Genomic DNA, 14,424 nt, shown 5'->3' with positions numbered 1-14,424 from the left:
TGACAGCCATGCCGTCAGAGTGCAGATGTCAGAGACACTCCATCAGTTAGTGGTAATATGTGATCACACCACACTGACCTCTGGGAAATTGAGTCTTTAATCACGACATCCCCAGACCCAGACTCCCGGTGAATTAGCATTCCTGAGATGCAATCTAATCTCCCAGCTTCTTCTGCCAATTCATTCGGTGAGAGGACACTGTTTGACTTTGTGCCATGTAGTGCCAATGCAATATTGATTGATGAAAACAGGCGCTGGACAGTGAGTGATGCGGTTACTGGGTGTGAGAAGGGTAGAGAAATTTACCTGTGCCTAAGCAAGCCCTTCTGTGTATTTTGATATGATATGCATCAATATATTTTCACATAAATAGATGCAACAATAGATTTGACTTGATTTGATTTTTTTCCCCTTTTCGCCTCTTGCCAGGCTGTCATTGCAAATAAGAATTTCTTCTTAATTGACTTGCCTGGTTAAGTGAAGGTTAAATCAAATTTGAATAAGCCTGCTAGTAATATATTGAGCTCAAGAAAAACACACTGAGGGCCATGCTGATGTGGTAGCTGTTAAACTAGACTCGGATAAAAAACTCAGTAAAATGAACTAATGAAAGCCCAGGCCAATTCTGCACCAGCGTGAGCCAAATAAATACATTTGAAAACATGTTATTTAGACTTTAGTCGGTGTAAGTGCGTTCGCTTGGATTACTCTGTCTGCACCTCTCATAATTACTTCGCATTGTTCTACCTTTAATTTCCCATAAGGATAATTTGTTTGCCATCTCTCCGCCCTGGCCTCACCTGCTGCGCGCCGGACAGTGGATCTCTAAAGGATTTAAAGCGCTGACAGTAAAGAAGCCATTATAGCTTACCAAGAGGATGGCCGGCAAATGGGTTTGCACAGAGGAGCAATAAATAAGATGGAGAGACCTTTGTATTTCATCTTGTCCGTAGTTGGCCTGAGGGCGGTGTTGTCTTGAGTCCAAATTGAAATGTGTCAGGGAGTCAGAAGAGAAGAGACGAGAAGACAAGAGACGACATGTTGAATAAAATTAGACTATTTGGCCTCGGGGTTAGAGAGAGCATAGCTAGCAGGTTCCACGTTTGAATTCAATACTGAAAATGCACACTTGACCTAAGCTGCATTTACATCCGCACAAAACATCCAATTTCCTGTTGGTAAGCGGCATAAATCGTATCTTTACATTTTTTGGCCTCAGAGTTGTAGGCCTTTTAAACCCAGCATGAATCTGATATGAGGTTATGTGATTTGTGTCTGGACTTTATGATTTGATTCTTACAGGAAAGTAGGGTGGATGTTGAAGTCAGTCTGTGGAGCGCCGCTAACATCATCTGTCTCTTTTAGTCGTTTTCAAACACTGACAATCCCATAAAAATAAAGTTACAGTGGGCGTTGTAAAATAAATCTATACTTGATGATGTAACGTTAGCCCAGGGGAAAGTGAAAAGGGGCTACAATATAATATGGGTCCAGTTTCATTTTTACTGATGACAGTCATTATCATTATGGCTTTCATTATCATAATCATTATTACAGCACCAATAACAGACTTACTGTGACCACAGGGAGCACAGGGGCCTGATTCATACAGTGAAAAGGTCTAAAAATAAGTTTGCATTCAGTATTCTGTACACAACATTGCAAAGTAACAGAACTTTGGGGCCTAATTAGCAAAAATGCACTTGGATTTTGACAGCTCTGTCACTTGGGCCAATAAAAAATGACTGTTAGGGAATTGTGTGAGTTTGATTGTTGGGTATGTGACTGAGTTTCACTGGCAGATTTATTCTCATGTCATCACACAACAGTTAGAGAGTTATGGCTATGTGAGAGTTTTCTGATATGTAATTGTGTCAGGTTCATGATCATTGATCAGTGTGTGACTGGGTTCCTGCTTCTTGGTTGTAATTGACCAAATGTTTGCTGCTCATATGATTTTCATGTGTTTTGGTACTGTCTGTATTGACAACTGTGTCAATTACTGATATGGAGGGCATCTCAATGTGCCCCCTTTTTTCTATGTGTTGTTTCCTCCAACATTAGACTATATTTATATGTAGGACATTCTTTCTAATCCTTACTGTATTAGTGCTTGATTTTTGTATTGATAATGTTCTATAATTGCCTCTCTATTGTTTTTATTGAGCGTACTTTGGGTGGTATCTCTGTGTGCTCTATTTCTATGTCTAGTACTCTACTAATTAGCCTGAGTACTAGCACCTGTGCTCTAATGATTATTGATGTCTGTCTTAAGGGAGTCGACATCTTGCTTTATATCCTGACAAAGACGGTGTTGCTGTCGAAATGTTGTTTTTTTAAGACAATAAAGAATTCTGCATCAGAGCTATGGGAGTGTGGCTACAATTTATTACTTTAAAACTCACCATCAAGCCATACAACATTACTTATTTGCATATGTGATGGCAGACAGGTACTAATATATTTGCATATGAGCTAGCAAATGGGGCTAATGATTTGCAAACCGTGATGACAAGGAATCTGATAGAGGCAATGTTGGTGAGGTGTCGTTGCACTTTAAACTTGATTAAATTATGTCGAAATCCTCTGTGGACTGGTGGGAACTGTTGCTATGAGTCAAACATTTACATCAATCAGAGCTTTTTATTCTCAATTGGAATCAAAACTGATGTTCTGCATGCCTAATCAGCAATGTTTCATCTGTCTGATGGAAGACAGGCGTGGAGGACTGGATCTTCTGGCAGCCGTGACCCAGTGTGGCATCCATATTTCACTAAAGACACATTTCTGAGGGGTTGGCGTTGGCCTGGGGGGCATTTCCCAGGACTGTCAGAGGGTTTTTACGCAACACTTCAGCCGGAGATAAAATGCTTGTCTGACTGTGATCCGGTTGGAAAAGTGACTCTGGGCCTGGGAAACGCTCTCCCCTCTACAACATGACTGCAGTCCTGGGAAAAGTCAACCCAGACCGATCAATCTACCAGAATTTCACCTTCAGTAAAACATGAACACCCCCGTCTTTCATCGGACATGGAAATCTTTATTGATTAGGCATGTTTAATATCTACCATTAAGTCTCAAGACCAGCTCTGATTCTACTTGAAAAGACTATTTGGAATTGAATTGAAATTTTTTATTGACAATATAAAAAATATATGACATATATACATAAATAATATATGCACAGCCTCACCAGGAGGCATCATATCTTTGTACAATATTTGTCAAAAGGATAAAACACAACAAAGCCCAAGAGCTTATTTCCATTGTGGTCCTTTGGGTGTAGGTGTGTGTTTAACTGTTAGTGATTGAATGAGTATGTGAGCACAATAAGCATAAATTAATGAATGTGTGTATGTGTGTGTGAGCGCGTATGTGCGTATGCCCGTGTGTAGGGGGAGGGTGGCGGGGGGCAGTAGAGAGAAGGCAGTAGTACAATACATATTCAGTACAAGGTATCCAACCAATTCAACAATTAATACATGAGTCAAAACTACACTATACAGCGTAAAACCGTAAGGTATGCACAAATGGCTAAAACCTATATCTAAATTAGTCAAAATCAATTGGGCTTTAAAACCACATGTTCTCCTAACCCAGTCACAATTATCCTAGCAATACATGAACAACTAAAACAAATTGGGTATTTAGGACCTACTGCAACTCAACCGATTTAATAGTTATATGTGGAGACATGGAAATAGTCTTTTGGCTTACATCAAGAGTTAACCCGATTCCGTTGTCCTCTGGTTTTCTCTATGTTCTGGACATAAATCATAAAAATAGAATTCAATTTCCTTCGTTTATCTTGATTTTAACACTTTTTGTAATTGTGGATACAGCTGATAAAAATCACAATTAAAAAAGATGGACATATAAATTATAAATGCGAGTATTGTTAAATTCTTTGCAAGTAAGACTACCTATTACTTAGGCATTCAACTGGCAATTTAAGACTGCAGGCAAAATGGTGGAGGCTTTTTATCAGGCTACGCAAGAAGCTCCACTGGCATTAAGCTGAGACCTTTTTCACCTCAAATTTAAGGTTTCTAAATAACAGGGATTTGCTTTCTCCTTTGTGCTTCCTAAATCAAACTGATTGTTTCTTTTAATGGCTCCTCTGATGTATTTTAGTTTTAGAGCAAGGAAGTGAAACTCACTAATGTGCCATTTGGCATTTATGAATAAAACTGGCATGCAGTGGCTAAAATCACTCTTAGTTGTTTGTATAAATCAGACTTACCTTGGCTGCTCACTGAAAATGATCTTAACATCAAGCTGAGGATGAAAAACAAGATCCAGCTAACATGGACCTACATTTAGACTCAAATCTGATCTGTACCACATCGACCGCTGAGCCACATCCCTCGGGGACTGCAGCCTAGTCCTTGACCTTGGGGATGTCGCTTGGTGGTACAGCGCATGTTTTGCACGCATGATGTCCTGCGTTTAATCCCCAGCATCTCCACTTCATTAGGGACACAGGGTGACGTACTGAGTCGGGGCCGACCGCCCTAAACCAGAGAACCCGGGTTTAATGTGTGTCTGCATTAAGCAGGACGCACTGCAAAAAAGGTCCATCTTAACAAGTCATTTAGTCTCATATTTAGCCTTCAGATCTTATTTTTCTTTCCATTTTGCCAGTGAGGTGAGATAACTCCACTGTTTCCAATGCAGTTTCACTTGTTTCGGGAATTTTCTAGAAATGAGTGTCCATTTCTTGTCAGGATAAGGCAGATCAATGCACTACTATCAAGAAAATGGCACTTCAGTCTACAAAATTCTTGAAACAAGTTGATTTGTATTATTATCTAACCTCATTGACTCATTTTTTCACGTATTTTAAAAAAATGTCCATTTCTAAATTGTTAAGATGAAGATTTTTTGCAGTGTAATGAATCCTAGCTCTGGCCTCCCTGTGGCGAGGGAACGAGTGGGAAGAAAATGTCCCCACGGGGATCAATAAAGCATCCCAGTCATATTAGTTAGAGCGGTGTGTGGACGGCCTGACTGGACTCTGTTGACACTTGGCATGCAGTGGAGACGCAGCTGTTGGTATTGGGGAATCGGTTCCACCAGATTTTTGGAAGCTTGTGATTTGTTGTACCTCCAACCCTCTCTCTCTCTAACCGACGATCTGTCTCATTTCAGGTTGCCTTACTGGGAAAACCTGCAGTTCAACCCCTTCCAAATAAGCCAAGATAACATAAATGTGCTGCTAAATAGTGCGCTGTTGTGGACCAAATTCTCCCCCCTTTGAACAGACTCATTAGTGGAATCAGCAAATGGCTTTCCAGTAAACGAGGCAGTGATTGATACTCCAACCTGTGATCTCTGCTGATGCTCACCCATCTCACTCCATCATTCTGTGACTACAGTACATGGCTCTAACAGAATACCACTGTCGGGCATCAAACTTTAGCGATATCCCACTGAGCCAGCTGTGAACGTCTGACTTTAAAGTCTAACCATACTTAGACATCTTTGTCTGTTACCAAGACTTTGATAATCAAACATGTAACTTCCAGAAATACAGTCTCTGTGCAGAGAAAACCAGGACTTACCCACAGAGCTACGAGTCTTCTGATATATGCTGTGTACCAGCTGTATTTAATAATGTTCTTACGGGATTCTTTCAACTATAACAGTAGACCGTGGGGGTTGGTGCAGATTTTGCATTACTCACTACTAGTGCTGTATGAATTTGGAATACTCCGCCCTGAAGCACTTTAAGACTGTTAAGAACAATTAATAGTAATGTACCTTGTATTTCTGGGTCCATTTTGTTGTTTTGGTGGTGTATTATGCAGCTACAAGTTTTTGGTGAGATTGATGGGAGTTTGATGGGATACAAATTTAAATCTAACTGTCAGTCCCTCGGAATCAAAGGGCAAAGGCTTCTTTCTAGACTTTCCATTTTGCACCGACGTTTAACAATCAAACAGGGAGAAATCCATCGTAGAAGAGGCAGAGAGACCAATTTCTCCACTGACAGCAGCCTCAATAGACCAGAATACAATGCAGCTACAAGACATGTTGTGTTTTGAGTAAGGGGAGCGACTCTCACTTTTTCTCAACAGCAAAAAGTCTGGGAAAAGCTCTCTTGCTCTTACTCTGCTATCACTGTCATTATCGCTGTCTCCACCTCCATGTTGAAGCCCCAGCTGAGAGCAAGCAGTTCACACATGGGGGATGTTGAAAAGCATTCTGGGAAACGTAAGAAATCACTAATTGAAGTAGAAGTAGACGAGGCAGGCTGAGGGAAAGTGGGTACACCAAAACAAGTCATTACAGGGTTATTTGACAGTAATGATAACGATGTGGTGAAACAAGTTTTTAAGCAGAAACTACTAGAATTGCAAGACAGAGGTAGACTATTTTTTTTCTCTCTGTGAACAACAGTTTATTCCAAAATATTGATTCAGTAAATATTCCGTCATGTTCAGATGAATGACGGGCCTGTTGGCAGCAGGAGAACCAGCTGAGTCACATTTAGTCTCATTTGTTAATAATGAATTACACTGTTATTCTTGGAAAATGGAGCTGTAATCTGAAGTGTTAACCCATTTATTCTACATTACAATGATATTTTCAACAACAAAGACGATGCCAATTTATTTTGCAAGGATGGACCCCTTAATGGCTACAAAGTAGTGTTTGTACTGTAGTGTGTGTGTGTGTGTGTGTGTGTGTTTATGCTGTTTGACAGGATGTAATTACTGTACTGTGCCTATTTGCATTAGTAATTAGTACTGACAGACGTTGGTCCTTCCCTGTGTTTAGTCAGCCACCGTAATGCTAACAAGAGGAAGGACTCAAAATGCAGAAACGGAGGGACGGCCATCATTATGTTTCATTGACATGCAAAGAAAAGAAGGAATATGTGAAAAACAGTTTAAGAACTGAATGTAAAAAAGATTACAGCCACTCAAATTCAACGAGGCACAAATTGCGAGATTAAACTGCATTAACTTTCATGCTATTCAACAGTTGCCTCACCCAGAGCGACGCACAACAAGCCTGAGAAAATAGAGCAGCTATGTGACGAAAACAAGCAAGACCAAAGCAATTTCTGAAGAAACTTTGTTTGGTTGCAATCTCTGTGACAATTCTAAAAGAGTGCAATGAAATAAAGCACTTCAATAACAGAAAAGTAAAAGCGTTTGCAGGGTTCAACGATTCTATGTCAGTGAGCGGCCCCTTTCCTCATCCGAGTTGACACCGTCGTTACAGCCCCCTGAGGTGGGACAGCCAATGGAAAGGGTGATTTGTCATGATTGGGTAAGTTTAGATTCCTTCCAACTGTGTGTGTTGGAGTCAATATTGCTCCAGGGGGGAGAATTTGAGCTGACAATGACATAATTCACAGGTGTGAGCTTCTGTGTGTGTGTGTGTGTGTGTGTGAGAGAGAGAGAAAACATGACGGAATGTTTGTGGGTTTACGTGTTCGCTATACGTTTGTGTACCCACAAGCTTTTGTGTGCCTGCGCGTGTTCATGCATGGTATGTTTGCTCACGTGTGTGTGTGTGTGTGTGTGTGTGTTTGTGTCTGACTTACCTCACAGTGCAAGACAAGGTGACGGTTATTACGACCATAAAGAACCCCGGAGTGATTCTCTTGGCAGCGGTTATTGTGTCCCGCGATTATCTCCCATCAGCTCTCAGCCGTCACATCCCCCACAATCCCCCACTGACACGAGCCCGCCGCCACTTAATTTCATTTTCGATTATCTTCTGGAGCGCACAGAAGAAGAACAGTTCTCCTATATTAAGTAAATTGGAAGCGATAGGACTCAGGATGAAGCCTCCATTGTAATGTAATGGCTGACCTTGTGTCTGTGCCAACCCCTCCGGCCTAAACCCAGTGGATACTGAACTTTTTTTTTGCACTTCTCCAAACAACAGCACTTTCTGGCACAGGGAATACAATACCAATTATATTTCCAGTGATGCCCACATGGTGTTTGATTATAGCCAAAAAACTTGCATGGACTACTGTATGTATTTACTATGTGAAGCTTGTAGTAGCCTACTGTGAAGGGAATATAATGACGAGGGGAAAGAGTACCAAAATGTACTGAAGTAGGCTACACTTTGCTGAAATTTTACAGACATAAAATTACTGGTGTAAAAAACAACTTGAGTGAAAGTAAAAAGGAGCTCATTTAAAATGTAAATGAGCTCCATTTTTTTTTTGCTTAGCTATCAAACTTGCTAGCAGGGCTAGCAAACTAGCTAGACAACAATCAAGCTAACGGAAACCAAAAATACTGTGGATGGCTTTTTGGCTAATGCTAACTAAGCTACTATCATGGATAAATTTGAGCATTTAATGTTACAGTTAGTTAACTTAAAAATGGTGAAAGTATCCGCACACTCGTAGCTCCGATGCAATAATTTATTGAGACACTAACAAAACTGACATTTCAGCAGCTAGGCTGCCTTCATCAGGGTTGATCTGGAAGGTAGCCTAGCTGCTGAAACGTCGGTTTTGTTAATGTCTCAATAAATTATTGCATCGGAGCTACGAGTGTGCGGCTACTTTCACCATTTTTATGCTTGTTTTCGCTGGCCAGCACCTCATCACTACAGGTGTGCGTTTCACCTACTTTGACTCTACAGTTAGTTAACTTAACATTTCCTGCAGGCTTGAACAGGTTTGATCCAGATTTACTTTATGACCGACCAGTTTCTGATGCAATGCTAATGCTACAAATGTTGCACTGTCATGTATGCGAATGAAAATGTTGCTTAGCATAAAATGTAAGTCAAAACGTAAAGTAACCTAAGTAAAGTAGAATATATAAAGTAATAATATATTACTGACTTCCAAATGTACACAAAGTTAAGTAAACAAAAAGCTACTCAATTACAGTAATGAGTAAATGTAATTTTTTACTTCCACCATTGAATGCAATTAATTTTCTTCTTTACCCTCTTCTCTTGTCTTTTACTCACACATACACATTAATGCACACATAAACACACACACACACACGCACCTTAAGTCAAGTATGAATAATGGCAGCTATTAATCTCCTGGACACTTGAGGTTTGATTGAATTTTCCATAAAACTGGCCTTGACACCACACAGGATCTCTCATCTATCCAGGCTTCACATTGTCAGGGACTGTTGCTGTATACGTGCGCTCAGACGACGTAGTGCGATAGATAGGACTGCATACAGCGCAAGTTTATCAGTCCGGAGATAGGAGTGGTCGAGAGGGAAACTGACAGGGGGAAGCAGAAAGCCTGTGGCTAAGTGAAGATTGCAGCCAGCCAGATAGAACAAGAGTGATACCACATCATGCCAAGAATGGATATCAAGGAAAAAAAGTAAAACAAAGAAAGAAATCCTCGTTTGTTAGTCGCGTCATGTGGAGATTCAGCTACTGTTTAAATCGATCTCACGTTGACTTTATCATTTGACAGTGAAGAGGGAAAACAAATGAATTTGTCTCAAAGGGAGCACCTTTAATCCAATTGGAATTGATGGTGCTATTCTGTCTGATTAAATTACCTCTGGATTTGTGTTATCTCCTCAAAGCTTAAGATTGTTTCAGTCAAAGAAAGTGCCATATTATGTAGATATTAATTGGATTGGCAGTGATTTGATTCATTTCTGTCTGCATAATATTGACATTGCATGACTATGTCTGCCTTGCCAAATTTAACAACTGGAGGTGCAAGTGCTGTAGATAGAGGTAATTAGTAAATGCAGGACTTTTGGCTGTGAAATGAGAATCGAGATCAATGGAAACTTATTTGGTGATGCAAATTCATGCGCAATATACTGTATGTAATGTTTTGGCATAAAAGCCTTCACTGTGACAAACACTCGCTGCAAAACAAAATGGTTGGATTTTTATCCATGCTGTTCTCCCCGAGCATTTTGTGTTGACAAGTTCGGGAAAAAATGTCAAACAAGTGCAAAGAAAATGTCTTTTTTTTTTTTCCCTCTCTGTGTCTACAAATTCATGTATTCCATCTCTGCGAAGCCTGCTCGAAATAGCCTTGTTTTCACGTTTAAAGCTGTGCTGTCTGTCAACAGCGTGCAGCCAGCCAAACAGTCTCTCAGGCATCTGCTCAGGATTTCTCTGGCCTCCCAATAAGAACCGAGTGAGCCAGGGAGAGACTAAGAGAGAGACAAGCAGATAGAGTAGATGGAGGCTTGGACCTGGTTTAGATGGTCCGAGAGAGAGAGAGAGAGAGAGAGAGGGGATGGGTGGGAAAGGTAATGGCAGGTGGAGATGGAGGAATGGGGACAGAAAAAGAGAAAAGCCTGACAAGCGCTGACACATATGCAGTTAAAGGGAAAACACAGGCTGCGTTACTCTTGTAAAACACTTTTTTTACGTGTCAAAAGTGAGATTCTAAGTCTCTTTCAGCCATCTATCCCCACTCTGCGTCTTCCCTTCTTTTCTCCCTTAAATCCTTTCATCTCTACCTCCCGCGTAGCAGCCGTCTCTCCTTCCTTCTCCCCCTCCCGTCTCTTCAAAAACATGTTTGAAGCGGTTTGTGTTCTGAAGCGCAAAATTGCATGTGAGATGTAGGTCAGGTAAGGAGCGAGATGGATGTGATTTTAATGGAGATTAATTACATCCCAAATGAGGCACCTAACTCCCCGTGGGTCCTCGCGTCTTTAGCTGCGGCTTTGGCCACAGCTAATGACTGGGAAGCTCAATGTTAACCTCGGTGTTGGTTTGACAAAGGCATCTCAGACCCAACGGGTGGATGAAAGCAAACGAATTCAGAGTTAGAGATGTGAGAAGTGTGAGACACAAAGGAGACCGAGGCTGATAAATCAATGTTAAAAGACTTTGTGCGCTGGGTGGTATAGTGACCTTAATTCAAACTCAATTGACTTGATGTTAGTGCAAATGCCAAGAAGCCTTAGGTGAGAGGCATCCTGTGTGCTGGAGAAGAAAGTGAACAAGGGCAGAACGTATTTTTTGAAGTACCAAACTTAATTTGTGGGGATTAGATGTCTTCAAAAAAGCCATATTTCAAAAAATCATGAATCCTTGGAGTGTTGAAAGTCCAGTCTTTGATGTGAACGCGAACAAAATGGCCGCAACTCTGCACTGCATTGGAGTCTCAACATGGCCAACAGGTGTTTACCACAAGCATGGATAAAAGAACTGAGAGTATGTGAAATAAAGTAACTCTCTGTTTTTGAGGTGGAATTAAAATGTTGCTTATCCCCCATCTACAATTTCAACTATCAACTAAGAGTTGATGTGGATTTACAAAATTCTGGACTCTAATACAACTGAACTCCATGACTTTAACCAGAAAACTGTTTGCTATGTAGGTAGATTTAATTCTTCAGATGTGACTATAATGTTTTGTTTTGCACTCCTAATAGGTTCTAATAATTTCTCAACAGTATCCAGCAGTCCAGCAGTTTCTCGTCTAGACCGTTTCATCTAGCTCTAATTAACACAAGAAGGAGTCAGTATCCTCATATCACATCAGCTGGAAGACAAATTCCACCAACATCTCCCAAACCAAATGATACCGGTTTGAAATATGTATGAAATGATGCAATTAGTGACACCACACCTCACTCATGGAGAGGAACTTCGCCTAGCTAACATTAAAATGCAGCAGCTCGTTGTCGGTGCAAAGATGGGGAATCACAAGCCCATTTTACGCTCGATAATGAAGTTTCCCGAGCCTCGATGTAAATGAGCACGGCGCTATAGTTGTACGTCCGTGTGTCAGCATGCATGATTCATGAAGACAGCGCTACATAGTACAGTGAGCTCCGGTACACAACGCCCCAAACCGCTGAACTGACTCGGTGCGTTAGGAACGGCTGAGTGAGCGCTGCTGAGAGTGAGCGGAATAGAGGAATGCAGCTGTGACACCGGTTGTCTCCTGGAGATCACCTACAACAAACAGACACATTCACAGATCCTCTGCATACTATATGGCCCGCAGGACTTCCTCCAGGTAAGCTAAATAATACAAAATACTGACAGCAGATACACAGCAAGTTGCAGAAGCGCTTGGCCACAGTCGGCCGAATGCGTTACCCTTACCTGCTCTCTGAGATGAATGACACAGCTTTATGAATACCAATCCTCACTAGCCCATCAGATATTTACGAGACTCCGACTCCAAGGCCCGACAGTCTCACACATGCAAAATACACTGTATGAAAGCCTGATCCATCTGAGCTCGCAGCCGGTTATAAATACGAGCCCCGCCGCTCTCGGATGGAGGCGAGGGCGAACGCCGTGCCTCCCATCAGTTCCGAAACATCGGCTCCCATCCCAGGGCGTTAAGAGTTAATTTATCGCTCAGGCAATTCAAATTCTGCCTGGGTGTCGCACTTATCTCTGTCAAGCGCTCGCGGTGCCCCGGCCTCACGTCCTGATATATGCTTCCTATTTAAATCCCATCCATCTGTTATGGATGACAGAAAATAATTCATACTGCTGAAATGCTGTCTGTCATCGACAAGGACAGACTCTCTTGGCAGATATCAATATTGATGCTCGACATCAATATTTAGGTTTTGTTGTACATTTTTAAGTTGTTTGGAGATAGATCTGTATTAGGGGTTAAATTCGTCCTGCAGGACATAATGCGCATGGATACCGGAATGATCACACAAATGAGTCATGCAAAATGCAATCATGTAAAAAAAAAAACAGCAGTGACAAGTACATCATTACTGCGGCGCTTCAAAGGCGAAAGCGATGGGGAACACAAGTCTGGAGACCTAGCTTATTCCGCCCCCTGCCATTGATTTGTTTTGCAGAGAAGCAAAATACAATTTCAAAACAAATCTGAATGTTCAGTCTCTTCAGAAGCAGCCTCCATCCAGAATCGACTTTTGTTTGATGCATATTTATCAAATGTTTAAAACTTGGGACCAAGATTAATCGCATCTGCGCTTTTCATTGCTGAGCCGCATCAAGTTATGACCTTTGGGTCTTTGTGAGTAGCGAGTAAATATCAAGTCTGTCTCCGATAATGTCATTATACTCTCTCCAGGTGTAGCTTCACACTTGGCACTGAGAACCCGACTGTGGCATTTACTTGTGTCATAGACTACTTAGCAGTGAAGATATCTGCCTGTGCACACGAACATGCACAAACACACACTACCAGTCAAAAGTTTGGACACACCTGATTAAATGTACTATGTTTTTCATTATCTCAAAGCAATTTTGATCTAAAGGCTTATGCTTGAAATTTGCTTTTTAGACAAATATTAATAGTGAAGTTGATGCCTATGTATGAATTTCTTTCCAAAGCCTTTGCTTTTCCATCAAGGCAAAGGGCGGCTACTTTAAAGAATCTAAAATATAAGATAGTTTTGATTTGTTTAACACTTTTTGGGTCACTGCATGATTCCATTTGTGTTATTTCATAGTTTTGATGTCTTTACTATTACTCTAAAATGTGGAAAATAGTAAAAAATAAAGAAAAATGTGTTTTGACTGGTGGTGTGGACACAAACATGCACACACTTACAGAAAAGCGTGCATCCACACAGCCAAAAGTCATGGACAACAACATCTAGAACAGACACCCGACGTCACCGGCGAGTTCAGGCTACGCTGAAAGCCACTCCGTCAAAATCACGGCAGTCATTTCAGGGAAGCTCGGCATTCAGATGCCATTCCAGCAGCACTCCACCGGCACTTCTCTTGGAGGAAGAAGAGGATTCAACAACGGCTCCCCAGCTGCTCTCACTGAGCCCTTTTCTCTCACCTTGATATAACTGCGACTGCACAGATGGCAGATTGTACATTGCCAATTTATTCCGCGGCTATTTTCTCACAAACACACATGCTCACGGGCCTCTTTCATGCGTCTCGGAGGACAGGTCGCGAAGAGGTCGCGCTCGCTGCACGACAGAGGAGAAAGTTTTTTAGGGGAGAGAAATTCGCAGCCATCTGAGGATAAACTGGGGATTTAGGCGATGGTGTTTTTTCATGAGAAAGGGATATTGTCTACAATGTATTATGCTGCATTACAAAATTAGCCTCGAGTCTTTACACTAACTAGGCGGCGATGCCAACCCAAGGTCTATTCTGTGCCCTAATAGTATTTTTTTTGTTTTACTCAAGGCTCCAAAGTCCTGCCTTCTAACGCTTTGTTTTGAAATCTGAGTGTTCCCAATTGTCTACCACTCCGCCTTGCTCGTTATAGGGTTCATTTACCACAAGCCCCAGAATAATCACTCGCTTTTCATTTTCCCCAAGCTTTAGGCTTTTAAATGCTCTACCATTGGGTTGTTTAGCCAATTACAGAGCAGGCTTTCTATTACTCAGCATATTGTATCAAATTGCATATGCCGTAGGGGGTGATCAGTGGGATGCAGAACACAGCACCGAGGATAAAAAGCTGTGAATAACAATTATTTCACATGTATACTTGTGGCCAGTCTGTGCTTGAATGCT

This window comes from Centroberyx gerrardi, chromosome 21, assembly GCF_048128805.1.
Source record: "Centroberyx gerrardi isolate f3 chromosome 21, fCenGer3.hap1.cur.20231027, whole genome shotgun sequence".
In the NCBI taxonomy this organism is placed as follows: Eukaryota; Metazoa; Chordata; class Actinopteri; order Beryciformes; family Berycidae; genus Centroberyx; species Centroberyx gerrardi.
Note: the sequence above shows the minus strand (reverse complement) of the source record.